This window comes from Dermacentor andersoni, chromosome 2, assembly GCF_023375885.2.
Source record: "Dermacentor andersoni chromosome 2, qqDerAnde1_hic_scaffold, whole genome shotgun sequence".
In the NCBI taxonomy this organism is placed as follows: domain Eukaryota; kingdom Metazoa; phylum Arthropoda; class Arachnida; order Ixodida; family Ixodidae; genus Dermacentor; species Dermacentor andersoni.
In genome coordinates this window covers 196572806-196588215 of record NC_092815.1, presented here as the reverse complement: position 1 = coordinate 196588215, position 15410 = coordinate 196572806, and the positions used below count along the sequence as shown (strand labels likewise).

General features: G+C 47.9%; 1 long non-coding RNA gene across 1 annotated transcript in view; it reads right to left on the bottom strand.

The window, feature by feature from the left end:
* Positions 1-15410, bottom strand: part of LOC129387185 (uncharacterized) — a 58070-nt gene that overhangs the window by 21327 nt on the left and 21333 nt on the right. The window contains exon 2 of the long non-coding RNA XR_011892627.1: positions 5082-5242. This is a non-coding gene — a long non-coding RNA (uncharacterized lncRNA). The remainder of the gene's footprint in view (positions 1-5081; positions 5243-15410) is intronic.

Genomic DNA, 15410 nt, shown 5'->3' with positions numbered 1-15410 from the left:
GCCCTCGACTCCGAGAGTATAAAAGCAGCAGGCCACGGACGCCGAGAGAGGCTCCGATTTCTTCCGTCGAGTAACGTGCTCTCCTGTCTCTCCACTTCGGTCGACCTGACCGGCCGCTCTTTTGCGATGCTATAATAAACAAGTTGTTCTATTAGCAGTCGACTCATCCTTTGCCAGGACCTTCGAATGCTTCCAGCTGTGGCCCAGGCCGCCAGGCCAACGCTACCCTTGGGGCTTGCGACCCAGATGCAACAACTGGTTGTCAGCGGCGAGATCGCGACAACGGAGGCCAGCAGCGAAGATATGCGGTCGACTGTATGCTGAGCAGCACAACGACCATCCGGGAGCAGTGCAATGAGCCCTGTGTGATAACTGGTTGCCTGCAACGGAACGACTACGCTGAATTCTTGGCTGCGAGGTTTGGTGAGTGCGGGACTTTCTTCTGAGTTTTGCCAGGCTTTTGATAGTGTCAGAAACAGAGCTGGTAATTGTGGTTGTCGTTGCTGCCGGGTTAGTTTGCGGCAAGACAATAGTAGGCAGTAGAGAAAGCAGCATTCAGAGCAGCCATGGGTTGGAAGTCGTTGCGCAAACCGAAATTTCTGGAGCTTGCAAGAGAGTTGGGTCTGGATGTCTCAGACAAACTCAGAAAACCAGAACTGCTAAGGGCTATTCTTGAGTTAGAAGCCGAGGATGACGAGCTGTCGGAATGCCTTGAGACCATTAAGGAGAGGGAGACGGCAAAAAGACAGGAGCGCGAACGTAAAGAGCAAAAAGAGGAAGACGACCGCGAACGTAAAGATCAAAAAGATAAAGAGAAAGATAGAGAGCAACAATTGAAAGAGGAGCGCGACCGTCAACACGCTTTGGAAATGAAGCGTCTCGAGGTAGAGATGGAACGCCCTCGTAATGGAAGTCAGGCACCCGGTGCAGGAGAACGAGTATCGTTCGAAATGACTGACCTGATGCGGCCGTTTAAGCTTGGAGAGGACATTGGTTTGTTCCTGGTTAACTTTGAGCGAACGTGCGAGAAGCAGGGGTTCTCTCGGGAAACGTGGCCACAGCGCTTGCTCACTTTGTTACCCGGCGAGGCGGCCGACGTAGTCGCTCGCTTGAAGAGAGAGGAGGCAGAGGATTTCGACCAAGTGAAATCGCATCTGCTAAAAAAGTACAGGCTGTCAGCGGAGGCCTTCCGTCGGAAGTTTCGGGAAAATGAGAAAGGCAGCAGTGAGTCATATACAGAGTCTGCCTACAGGCTTATGTCAAACATGCAGGAGTGGCTCAAAGAAGAGAAAGCGTTTGGTGACCACGAGAAATTTCTGCAGTGTTTCGGGCTGGAACAGTTCTATAATCGGTTATCTGAGAAGTGCGGTACTGGGTCTTGGATAGGCCAGATGTTAGTACGGTGGCTAAAGCCGCTGAGCTAGCCGAGGAGTTTGTGACGGGTCGGGCTCGCGGAGCTAAGGACGGTCAAAAGGGTGAATTCGGCTGCAAGTTTGAGAGGCCGAAGTTCACACCCATGAGAGCAAGAGGGGACACACGTAGTGCGGATGCGAGTGAAAGCAGTGAGACCGAACGTAAGGAGACGGCGGCAGCCGAAGCCGAACGCAGAAAGCGGTTCGAGACGAGGCAAGCGCGCGTTTGTTATACGCGCCAGAAGCGGGGTCACTTTTCGGCGCAGTGTCCAGAAACAAAAATAAAAGTCGTGTTTTTGTCATTATACAGCACTGACGAGAACATGAAGCTTCTCGAGCCTTACATGCGAGACCTCCGCGTGAACGGGAAGGAGTGCCGAGTGCTTCGTGATTCCGCAGCGACAATGGATGTAGTTCACCCCTCTTACGTAGAACCCGATATGTTCACTGGCGAGTGCGCATTGATCAAGCAAGCCGTGGAAGCTCATACCGTGTGTCTGCCCGTAGCAAAAGTGCTTATTGAAGGACTTTCTGAGCGCTTGAGACGGAGGCCGCAGTGTCATCTATGCTGCCCCCCGCCCCCCCCCCCAGTACCCGTACCTATTTTCGAACAGGTCCGATCACCTCCTGCGCAAGAAGGGGCTTTTGTTTAGTGAGGCTAGCGTTCAGGCCTTAACCAGATCGAGAGTTCGGGAGCTCGCTGCAAAGACGGTAGTTGCGGGGCCGACGTTGTCGAACAATGAGAAAGGGTCGGAGGCGCAGCAAGCTGATATTCAGAGCACGTCCGAACTGAATAAAATTGAGCCTGTAGCTTTGAAGGCACCAGATACTGGAGAGGAAATGCCCGACACGGGAAAGTTAGAAGAGCTATCTGCAGATTTGCTCATCGCGCCTACGTCAGATGGACTCAATAGGTTGCTAAACGTCAGCCGGTTGGCTTTGATAGCCGAGCAAAAGAAGGATGGCAGCCTAGAAATCATGCGCTGCAATGTCGAAGAAGGTATCGCCAAGAAAAATGCTCGTTTTGTGGAAAGAAGTGGGGTCCAGTACCGGAAGTATCTAGACCGCAGGGGAGTGAAGTTCGATCAGCTGATCGTGCCTCAGTGCTACCGTCAGGATCTGTTGCGCTTGTCGCATGGAGGTTCGTGGTCCGGACACCTAGGAGTTAAGCAGACTAAGGGCCGTCTCTTGCAAGAGTACTATTTGCCAGGGTGTTTTCGTGACGCAGAACACTTTGTGGGGGCTTTTGACACCAGTCAGCGGGTGGGCAAACCAGTGGACAAATCGAGGGCGCCGTTGAAGTTGGTACCTATCATTACGGAGCCTTTTAGACGGCTCGTTATTGATACAGTGGGACCTCTGCCGGTAACAACCACGGGATACAGACACATTTTGACTGTGATCTGCCCAGCGACAAAGTTCTCTGAAGCAGTGCCGCTTAAAGAACTCAGCTCAGTTGAGATAGCCAATGGACTACTGTCCATATTTGCGCGAGTTGGTTTTCCTGCGGAAATCCAGTCAGATCAGGGCACAGTGTTTACTAGCGCTTTGACAACAGCCTTTCTCGAAAGGTGCGGGGTAAAGCTGTTACACAGCTCAGTGTACCACCCACAGTCGAATTCCGTTGAGAAGCCCCACTCCGTCATGAAGCGCGTGTTGAGAGCATTGTGTTTTGAACAACAAACTGACTGGGAGCTGTGTCTGCCTGGGGTGATGTTTGCATTAAGGACCGCGCCGCATAAGCTGCGGTGTTTTCGCCAGCTGAGCTGGTGTACGGTCGCTCGCTGCGGTCTCCGCTTCGCTTGCTTCGAGACGGATCACTGCTCTCTCCAGTGGCTGCAGACCATCTCTTCCAAAAATGGCCGCCTCCTGCACTGGAGCCTCGCTTTGCAACAATATTCCTTTGAGGTGCGTTACTAAAAGGGGAGTCTCAACGGTAACGCCGATGGCTTAAGGCGAGGCCCCTAACGTAGGAATCAGCCTCAAAGTTGTTTGTTACTGATGTTTTCTTCCTGAGGCCGGATTTTTAACATATTGCTTTTGTTTAGTGTTTCGAAGTGATGACGTGCTTTCTAGTGCAATTTTCCAATTTGTGGACGCGTTTTGAGTGCTGTTAGACTACTGTAAGGAACTAGGCCGTAGTATAAAAGGGGAAAGAGCCTTGCATGGCTTAGTGAGGGTTGTGTCGTGCTTGTTGACTGAGTGGTTGAGTTTCGGCGTAGTTGTAACGCTTGCTGGGAACGAGAGAAAAAAAATATGGCAACTCTCCCGAAGTCACTTTGCAGTCTGCTGTGTGAACCTGAACGCGAGAACGAGGCCTTCTCTGTGCGCTGCGCTCAAGAAACGCCGAGGGACGACCGACTTCGGTTATGAGCATCATCGAGCGACATCCCTCCGGACAGCGGATGCAGTTCCCTGACCATCTGGATCTCCTTCTCCCGGCGGGGCGGTCTGTTATGTTTCGCCTCCGACGCGCGGTATAGCCGGCGCGGATGCAACGGACGCCGGGGCTTCGTTCAAAGCGGCGGACATTTTGGCCCGTTCAGCGCTGCTGCAACGCTTCCTCCCAAGTGCGTTCAGGCATGTTTCAATGCCACGTGTCTTCGTGTGTGTGTGTGTGTGTGTGTGTGTGTGTGTGTGTGTGTGTGTGTGTGTGTGTGTGTGTGTGTGTGTGTGTGTGTGTGTGTGTGTGTGTGTGTGTGTGTGTGTGTGTGTGTGTGTGTGTGTGTGTGTGTGTGTGTGTGTGTGTGTGTGTGTGTGTGTGTGTGTGTGTGTGTTTGTGTGTGTGCATGTTGGTGCCCACGCTTGTCAAAGCGCGGCAGCCGGGGAGAGGAGCTCCCCAACTGTGAAGCGAGGAGGTCTGACCGGCGCCGGCCCGGCGGATGCGTCACTTCTCGGCTCAACGTGTCCGTGCACCGCCGTCACGTGCGCCTCATCCCGAGCCGTTCCTACTTGCCCTCGACTCCGAGAGTATAAAAGCAGCAGCCCACGGACGCCGAGGGAGGCTCCGATTTCTTCCGTCGCGTAACGTGGTCTCCCGTCTCTCCACTTCGGTCGACCTGACCGGCCGCTCTTTTGCGATGCTATAATAAACAAGTTGTTCTGTTAGCAATCGACTCATCCTTTGCCAGGACCTTCGGATGCTTCCTGTTGTGCCCCAGGCCGCCAGGTCAACGCTACCCTTGGGGCTTGCTACCCATTTGCAACACAAGCGACCAGCTTTGTTTTCTGGTGTCTTCGGCTACATGGTGGAAGTCGCACAATGTAGTCCACAACACCGTTACGACAAAAGCACCATTATCACATGCACCACTACGTCACACCATATATCCTTCGGCTACATGGTGTGACATAATTGGTGCTTCAGAAAATGTTCTGAATATAGTGTTCTCGGTGAAAATAAAACGCTGTCCGCCCTGATTCCTTAGTGGGTATTGTGTTGGACTGCAATGCACGAGGTCGCGGGATCGGATACCGGCCACGGCGGCCACATTTAGATGAGGGTGCAATGCGAAAACGCCTTGTAATTAGAATTAGGTGCACGTTAAAGAATCCCAGGTGGTCCAAATTACCGGAGCCCCCACTACGGCGTGCCTCATAATCAGATCGTGGTTTCGGCACGTAAAACCCCATAATTTAATTTATATAAGGTAAAACGGTTGCCTGTACCTTTCACGAAGTGCGCTTCCAAAGGCATATAAGATCGCCAAGTCGGATGTGTTATCAAACCTTTCATAACTCAGGAACACGCAGCGACGGGTGGTTGTAAATGTAGTGTCCGCCATGGCGCTTCTCTGATAGAGCCAGTAGGACCCTGCGTCATAAAGGAGCTGTGAAAAAGAATAGGGTTAACTTCAGAATATAAAATTGTACTCCTCATTTGTTGCCGACTTCAGCGCTAGGGTCACGTGGTAATGACGGTGAACAACCACAGTGGCGCAACGCAAGTCGCGTAACTGTTTGTCGGGCGAACATGTGCCTTGGAATACAAGTCGGAGAACGATAGCGGCAGGCATGCTGGTCGATAGTCGAAATAATATCTGCAAGTCGAGTGCGCTGGCTTTATACATGGCTTTTCGAAGGCTTCAGCACAGTCAATGGTGCCCACGTGCATTCTAGAAAGTAAAACATTACTCGTGTAGCGCATACAATCTGATTACACAAGTCTCAGCGAAAAACATAGCCAACAGACTGAACGCGCGTTGACATTCGAGAAATTTGCGATGCGGAAAGGCTCGTGCTGTGCTTAACGACATCTTTTAACATTTGAAGGCTGCTGAAAAGAACTCACCCGGCAAAAGGCAAACATTTCCGCGTCCCACTTATATGCAAATATTACGGGACACATGAAGAAATAAAACGAAAATCTTAAATGAATACTATTGACTACTTGTGAAATACATCATACAATTTAGAGTGCAGCTGTTAGGCGCTCGTTCCTGCGTCGGCGTTCCCGGCGTAAAGCCGATTGAACAAGCGCAGCGGATGAACGAACGAGCGCGGAGCGCAGCGGTGGCCGCAAAGAAATAAAAAAAATTTGCGGACTATTACGATACAAACTAATGCGAAATTTGAACGCAACTCCATACGTGTTTTTATTGCGTGACATATTGGCTGGCGCGGACATCCTGTCTCGTGCCGGAAGTTGCTATGGAGCTATGCGCGGCACGACTGCCTCGCTAAACTGGAGATCTCGAGAGCCAGAGCCTGGCTGATGCTTGGGCGCGATTCACAGCAGCCGCCACCGAGAGACCACTCAGACGACGCGCGCTACTCTCGCGCCATCTCGTAGCCATCGTAGCCGCACTCTACGTTTCTTCTCAACCTTTTGCCATACCATTATCCTCCGCTTTCAGCCTCGGGGTGGTTTCGATGCACTCTCCGCTTTCCTCCTGGCGTCTTTCATGGACCACTGCGCTGTGCGTTCGCTTTCCTGTTTTCCCTGCGCTCGATCGCTCGTTTACGCCGAGGCCGACACACAACGAAGGAACGAGAGCCTAATACATGTGCTCTAAAAGCGGGAGGAAAGCGAGAGGAGGGAAGCGGCGGAACAAGGTGCAGCAGAAGCATGAAGCCAAAAACGGAAGAGAAGATTACGGCGAAAGCGTTAGAAGGAAAACGTAGTGCCACGCAAGATGCGCGCTGCAGTGACAATGCTACGAGATGGCGCCAGAGTGGCGTGCGTCGTATGGGAGGTCTGTCTGCTGTGGCTGCTGTGAATCGCACCCACGCGACACCCACGCGCTGCTCCTTACGATCTCGCAATTAGCGAGGCAGTCGCGCCAAATTCAGCTCCATTTGCAGCCTGTCCCAGGTGACAGATTCTCCGTGACAGCCAATCTCGAAATGAAAACACGTATAGGGATGCTCTTAAATTTCACATAGAGAGTGTGATAGTCGTGTGTGATTTTTTGATGTAATTAAGGTACTATTACCACTAACAAAAAGTCCCCACTGCTATGGTTCACTTTGGTACAATTCGTAGAAACCACAAGTTGAACGACAATTCCTAAATCTCGAACTTCTTGGCTATTGCAATGTTTGTTCGAAGTTTTTCATCCATTTTCGTTTTTAATTATTTGTCTGGTTTAAATATTTGTCCTCTCCATACCATAGGGCGGCAGTGTCGAAGAATACTCACTCACACTCACTCACCATAATTTTTCCAGGCACCGCACTCACTCACGTTCACGCTCACCTCCAGTCACAATCGCAAACACTCACTCAAGTTCGCACTCACCTGCACTCACACTCGCTGGCCCTCACTCGCACACACCTCCATTCACACTCACTTGCACTCACTCGCACTCACTTCCCCTCACACTCACTGGCACTCACTCGCACTCGCACTCACCTCCGCTCACACTCAAGGGCTTTCACTCGCACTCACCTCCGCTAAGACTCACTGGCACTCACACTCCGGCTCACCTCCGCTCACACTCACTGGCACTCACACTGACCAGCCCACACTCTCGTTCACACTCACCTCTACTCGGAATCACAGGTACTCGCATACACTCGCACTCACTCCCACTCACTCGCACTGGCACTCACTCTCACTCACCTCCGCTCACGCTCACTGGTACTGACGTCAGCTCACACCCACTGGCACTCACTCGCACTGACGCCTTTGAAACGAGTGCGAGTGAATGTGAGTGAGTGCATTCATAAGTGAGTGTGCCGAGCTCTGCCGCTCACAATTCGTGTATATTCATAATCAAGCTACCAATTTAGCACCTGTTACATCTGGAGTGCGCCAAGGCAGTGTTTTAGACCCAGTATTATTTTTGATATATTTGAACGATTTGCCTTACCGATTACATGGCAACATCCGTCTATTTGTTGACCATTATTTTTCGCACTGCGAAATTAATTCCAATGATGATCACCATGTAAAAAATTCTACCTTTGCCTGGTGTCAGGATTGGCAGATGACTGTAAATGCCCAAACATCAGTAACGCTAGCAATAAGCAGAAATTTCCATTATTAATGACACACCCCTCATTTGGGTATTTCAGGGTAAATATTTATGCGCCACTTTAGGATGCGCTCTCCGATGGCAAACCCATTTTGAAACATAACCTCAAGTGGAAGTCAGTATACATGTTGGGCACTAAATGGATTCATCTTTCAGAGAAGGCATTTCGTATTGCAGCCGCAAATACAAATCTGCTGGTTTACAATATGTTTGTTCGACCAGGGCTGGAGTACGCCAGTATTGTTTGATTTACCTACACAAAAGAACTCACAAGAGGGGATGCAGAGGAAGGCAGTGAGGTTCATTATAACAAGTACAAGTTAAATGATTCATGGACTGAACTATAAAAAAAGCTGGTGTTTAACACTGCAAAGCAGGGCAAAACTAGCACGACTAATGTTTTTGTTTCAATTTATTCATGGTGACAAAACTATTGACACATCCGTACGAAGTTCTTCGAAACGCCACAAGCACCCTAGAACGCCTAATCAATACGCATTTAACTCAAATTGCTTTAAATATTTATATTTCCTTAAAACTATTAGGGAACGGAATTAACTTAGCCCTTCTGTTACTAACGCCTTATATTTAAATAAATTCATGACTTCGAGTGGCCGCCAAGTTAACAGCGTTCGCTCGGAGATTGGCTGTCGTTGATCATCGAGGAGGGAACGGCAGGTAGATGATACGACGTGAAACAAACTGGTTTAATACATCAGTACGGGCGAGCAAACGTCGAGCAACAGAGCACTGTAGTGTATGCCAGCAACGACAACAGTTAGAATCAGAGTTCTTATTCACAGAGCAGCGCTCTCTCTTCTTGTATCTCGTACGGGGTTCTGTCTGCACATCACTGGAATCTGGAACAAAGAATTCTAATGCGTCTTTATGCTTCGAAGGAAGCAGTAGCGTTACTTACGTACTCGCGCGGGGCATGCCGTTCATTCGGTATGTATTTTAATGAAAAAAAAAGCTATTGCGTGGCGTAGCGCATAATAAAGAACGCGCCACGAGCACAGGCTAAAGCAAAAAAAAATGAGCATGCGACATTGGGGGGTAGTTGAGACGGAGGGGCGAAGCGGGTAGCGAGCCGGGCAAGTCGGCATCAGATTTAAAAAGAGTTGCTTTGGAGCGAAAGTGCTGCACGTCTGCTGTTCCTGCTGCCATGAGGACATAAACAACCATGGGGGCCGCCACTTCCATATTTATATTGCCCACCCAAAAGGGCCGTACCTGAAGTCTAGCGGCTAGCGTCGAAAAGAGCGGTTGCATTAACTCGGCCAATGGGAGCCATGCGGAGATTCACATGGCGTTCTGGAACACGAGGACGGTTAGAATGACCTAGCATCCTCCATGCCTAGAATACTATACTCGCGCACAACTTTTCTTGGCTATGAAGCGGAGGCTACAGAAACTAAGAGCGCCTTTCACCGCTGCTTAGAATAGCGCCGTAGTTTTGCTCACGTTTTCTTACGTGAGAAATAGAAAACAATACTTTTTTTTTCTTTTTTACAGGACCTAATTTGAAACGATACCTAACATTCACTAGTCAACTACAGGTATTCTATTGTATTTTTAGTTTGCTCTTTCGAGTTTTCGCACACCCGAGAGCGTCGCAAGTTTTGCACATTCATCAAAGGTAAAATGAGGCCCGTGTCTACTAGTGAGTGTTCATCGCTTGCCGTTCCGCCAACCAACTCCTCTGAGAGGCTGTTGTCCAACTTTAGCAAAAAAAGCAAGCGCAAAAGAGTTTTTTCCAGCGTCTGCGCGGAAACCAAGCGAACCCCTCTGGAAATCGCAACCGTCGGTACGTATGTAAAAACAAGTGAGCGAGCTGACTGCTGCGCCGGCTCTACCGACGCCAGCGTCGGTTGCGCGTCCAAGTCCTAGCCGACGCCATACGGCTGCTTGGAAGCTCTGATGCAAGCTGCGATGTTCGCTGTTCGGAACTTGCTACATATCGGACATTGGTTCACGCCCAGAGAATTGTATGTGCCTTCACGAAAGAGGTTGTGCCAGGTTGGCGAAACCGAAACCGCTGTCAAGAGCGCCCGGACTACGTTGCGTACGAATACAGTCATGTGGTGAAGCTCCGCCCCCGTAGCTTTCGTTTCCTAGCCAAGAAAAGCTGTCCGCGACAATAGGATAGTGTCCAAAGCACCGGCTCCTGCCTGAGGCTTTTGCGGGTAACCGTCGCGCCGCGCCGCTGCTCTGCAGGACCCGTCAAAACCCCTCTACCTTCGGAAAAGCACCTCCATCTCTTGAACTATGCGACTTCTCTATCTTCCGTATCTCCGATTGGAGAATTGCTGTCATGTGAAAGCGCGCTCGCTTTCAGTGATGTTATTTTGCTTTTTCCGCCCAGCGCCATCTTGAAAGTCCCTCTCTGCTCGCCGCGTGCACATATGGGATGCATGCGAAGTGCCGGTCTGCCTCCGTCTCACTCGTGGTCTCGTTATGCGTGTTACTGCGCGTTCGGCTGTAATAACCGAAACAGTCAAGGGAAAAAGCTTTTGTACAATACCGCGCGGAAAAGTGAACGAAGCTCGTCGGAAAGTGTGGTTCCAATGGATCGGTCGAGCCTACGGGATCGTCGCGCCTTTGCGAGGTAAGTGTTCGCGGATTGTTACTCTCCGCTGTGTTGTTCTTTGCCGTGCTGCGTGATCTGTCCGCTTCTGACTTAATCTCACCCTAAATTTTGTGTCGTTTGTCAGCCACCAAGCCTGTCGCTCGCCTCAGCCAGTCAGTTTTGCAGCTAGGAAGTGGTAACCGCAGGAGGTGATGTATCCTCGCGACAGGTCGCACGGTGACGAGGCCATCGCTTGTCGCTGTCGTTTGCGCACGAAAAGACGCGACTGGGCCCAGTTAAATTATAAATTTTTCTGTGCTTGAATCCGTCCTTCTACTTATGATTAATTAGTATATGTATCATTGCGGTATTCCCGACGATTTAAAAGTGTCTGTGGTTAAGCCGCTTGCTCTATAAGAGTGGTTCTCATAGCAAAGAAAAGGACTGCAGACTGATTTCTATTCTGCCTGCAATCAGTTAAATAATTGAAAAACACCTGCTCGTAACGATGACCGATTTCCTGAATAAAAATAATCTTCTGTCACAAGCCAGGGAAATAGCACTATTTCCCTGCTAGAATAATTTACGGACGCTCTTCAGCTTTTGATAATAACGAATTCGTATGTGCTCTTTATTTAGATGCAAGTAAGGCTTTCGATTTCGTTATTCACACATTACTTCTTGATAAGCTAGAAAGAATTGGCTTCAGGGGCCCATTTATAAATTTATTGTCTAGTCATTTTAGCAATCGCTCTCAGGTGGTGCACATATGTGACTATTCAAGTACAAAAATAATGTTAAAATCGGGTGTTCCCCAGGGATCTGTTTTATCTCCAGTTTTATTTAACCTCTACGTCAATGATTTGCCCCAATTTGCATCAAAATGCCGCATATTCCAGTACGCCGACGAAACTGTCCTTCTGTCGACACATGCATCATTTAATACATGCGTTTATAACCTTCAAGCAGATACCACGTATGTAATGGATTGGCGTACAAGTAACGGAATTGGAATTAATAGACAAAAGAATGAACTGGTTTGCTTTCATAATCCACATAAAGAAAGTTTATCGTCCTGTGCCATTTTTTGTTCACGAATCTAACTGTATAAACTGCAAATGCATCCATTAGAGTTCGCAACTAATGTAAAATATTTAGGCATCATCTTTGATTCTGATATGACATGGAACACACATTTTGCATGTATTAGCAAGAAGCTACGTACAGTATCCTGCCTTCTGTATAACTCTAGATACCTGTTCCCGTTTTCTGTCCGTAAAGTCATTCTTCACGCGCTTGTGTACAGCTATCTTAGATACGGAATTACCATATTTCATCACTGTTCATATACATGGTGCGCAAAATTGAATTCTATTCTGAAATCTGTTCTTCGAAATGTTGCATACAACGAGACAATTCCCCCTAATTATAATCTATTTTCTTTTTTGCAGTTACCCTCATTTGAAGCATTATTTTTTCAAACTCTGGTGATAAAACATTTTTGGAACAGTGATTTTCTTTTTCCGTTGATTCCTGCCAGACCAATGAGACACACCATAATACGTTCACTACCCCGCGGTGTTATACCCGTTTTGGTCGTTATACCAGAAAATATTATGTTCCTAACGTTTTTATTTCCTCACCCACTGAACTGTACTCTATCTCTCAAAACGGACACTCAAACTGTACCTCAAAACCAATTATTCTTCTGTTTAGTTGCCATTAGAGCCCGTGCTCCAGTTTCGATTAGTTTCGTTTGGTCTAGATTGGTGTGTATACTTGATTGTTTCACTTTATATCTTTTTTAACTTGCGTTTGCTCGTGGCTAGCTTGTTTTTGGTACTTTGCTTTTGTGTTGTAGCCTCCTTTTGCGTTGTAGTTTGCTTTTGTTTTCTAAATTGCTTCAGTTTATAGCTTGCTAACCTGGCTTTTTTTTTTTTTTTTTGACTACTTGTCGCTGACTGCCGGGTACAGCTCGACAAGCCTTCATGGCTTGGACTGACCGAATTTTTGAATGTGTAATAATTTCATGAAGTAAGGGATATTATTATTATTATTATTATTATTATATTATTATTATTATTATTATTATTATTATTATTATTATTATTATTATTATTATTATTAATATTATTATTATTAAAAGAAGCAGACGCTGTAAGCTCTTGTCTGAGCTAGGTGGTGCATTCTTGAACAAATCACGGGGCAGCGGGAGAAACAAGGGCGAATAAAGGTACGTACACCGAATGGCCGAGTGACGATTTCTGAGCTGCTCGATTATGGCAGTGCAGAGTTCTTTCACCTCGCGTTATCGAACAATTAGGCGCGGGCCATAACTCTGTACTGCAGCGCTTAACTAGATTCGTGAGGTGCGGAAATGTGTAATAAGTGAGGGGTGTAAACTGGAGCACTCGTTTGCTCTTGCACAGGTCCTACCTCGTTTTCGCTGTACTGTTTATTTGGATGGCTGAAAACGGAGCGAGTGTCGGCAGCTTCTTCGCTGAAACCGCACCATAAGAAACACAGTCGCCTATGTACCCACAACGCCTTCTTCATATTGTCCAATTTGGCGAACCACTACTGGGTGATGGGTTATATTTTCTGCAAACTCGCCCCCTGAACGGCGTGATGTGCGACAGAGATTATCCAGCTTTCAGGTCATCGCGCCGTGTGTCACCGCGTATTATCGCCTCATGCTCTTAGCGCATAACTCTGATTTGTCGCGGTACTGGCTGCATGGTGCCTGTTTGACGTGCAGTAGATTAGGGGACTAAATTTTCAATGAAGCGCAACTATACTGCATTCTTTGTCTGTGCTTCCCCATAGAAAATTTTAAACTGTTCTGTGGCGTTTCTGATGTTTCTGGTGCTTTGATGCTGTAGTGTAAGTTCAACCTGATTTGTATTTTTTTTACGTCTAGGATCATTTTGAAGAAAATTAATTTGAGCAACTAATCTTAAACAAGTTCGGAATAAAAAAAAACTTGAAGAAGAATGAGACACCGTCCACATTCAGCCCTAGGAAGCAATCCCGACCGTGAAAGCCACCAGCTCAACGTAAGCTAACACGTTTGAAAGTTTTAACGTTGTGCAAATGAATATTGTTTTCACTGACCTAACGTACTTGAGCTTCATGGCTAGAGTGCACTTGGGAAAGGTTATATTGAGCAAATAACAAATAATTGGCCGTGGGAACTATCATCACGAGAACATGTATGGCGTATTTAAGAGGCTACTTGCACTGTTCCAGCCTGCAGTAGCTTTCTTACATAACTGCATTATTCATGTGTTCACGTATGAGATTGCGAACCCCAAGCGAGCAAACTTCAGCATCAGTGGCTCAATGTAGGCAATATCATTTATTCATTTTGCAGCCTAGATTTGATCATGCTATTTTCTCCGCTCAATGCCAGTTCTCCACACAGGCCCACATTTTCTTGTTGCGCCCTTGAGCGGCAATCAACTCCTGGCAGCTACTGGTAATACCTTCTATATACGCATACTTGCACCAGACAGCCTGCACGTGTATTTGGTCACACGACATATCTGCCTTTTGTACCTCATTTAGGTGCAGTGCAAGCAGAGGCTTGCAATAGCCTGAAAGCCTTACCATCACGAGGTAAAACGACGTTGTTTACTCTGCGCCTGGCAAATATTTGGCACGCAGTCCTGTTTCTCTGCTTTTAGCAGAATTACCGGCTCTTCTTGGGGCTCTGGACTACCTCCACGTTGTTTCCTCGCTAGCTTCTCCACTGGAGGTAGATTTTTTATCTTTCAACAACCTTCAACTAAGCTGGAATTTATCGCCACCTTTATGTGCTCTATTAGATGCTATACGAGATGTACCTGCAACTATTTATGCAGGTTCACAAGCCTCTGCTGCCTCCAGTACCCTGGAGCTTCAATCACTGAGCAATGGGGAGTGTACACTACCACGTGCATCCATGTGTTGCCACATTTCTTATTTTCTCCCTTCATTGCTCATACATGTACTGGCCCAGATGAGAGCCGCAATATGGCGAAAACTTTGCCTTTTTAAGGTAAGGGCAATTTCCAGTGGTTAGCAGTCATGCTATATTAAGAAGGTAGTGCTACCAGAACAACAGGAATGCAGGACGAGGACATGTGCTCTGTCCTCTTCGTGGTGTTGCAGAAACCTCTCTTTAATATAGCATGCAAGATCAACTAGCCCGTCAACTTAAGCTGCTGAAGTTGTCATGCTGAGCAGTTTTCATGCTCTGTGCAGAGTCCGAGGCTCCTGGTGAATGAAAATATCTCACTGTGCATCTTAGTGATACCCAGCTTCTTTTGGCAGCCACAGCTCGCATTGAAGCTTTGTATTAATTTATTCTCAACCCCTAACTACACTACATTTTGTGATTGCACCCTCGTTTTCTACCAAGTCATGTACCAGATTTCAGCAGCATCTTCCTCGGAGAGTCTGTGTTACAAGGTAATATCTGCTTCGTTTTCGCGGTTATGGGCGTCATCTCGTGCTTATCCTATTTTGCCCCACGTATACGTTCGTCATGCCACTCTTACCTAAATTAAAATACATCTGCTCACAATGAAGTGCGCGCTGAATGTGCGCCTAAGACAGCGCCGTGAGTGCGGGCCATTGCGGTGACAAACATGGAAGCACAGAAGGAAATATACAAAATCCCCGTATTTAGAGCACACAAACGCGTTCTCTGTGCGTCAGTACTATTTTCCAGTCATGTAGTATATTATAGCAGGCAAATTATCGCAATGTTGGCTAATGGCGACCAAAATATCAAACGCGTAGCAGACGACCGCCGCTTTGGCGCAGCTACCACAGCGGAGAAAGCCCGCGCGTCCGGCAAAGCAGCGCGGCACTGTGGCAGTTCTCCGGAAAAGCTTCACATTTCAAGTAGTCTACGTCACTCTAGGATGGTTTGGTCTAATCAGGAACGCAGGCGCAAGATCGGGC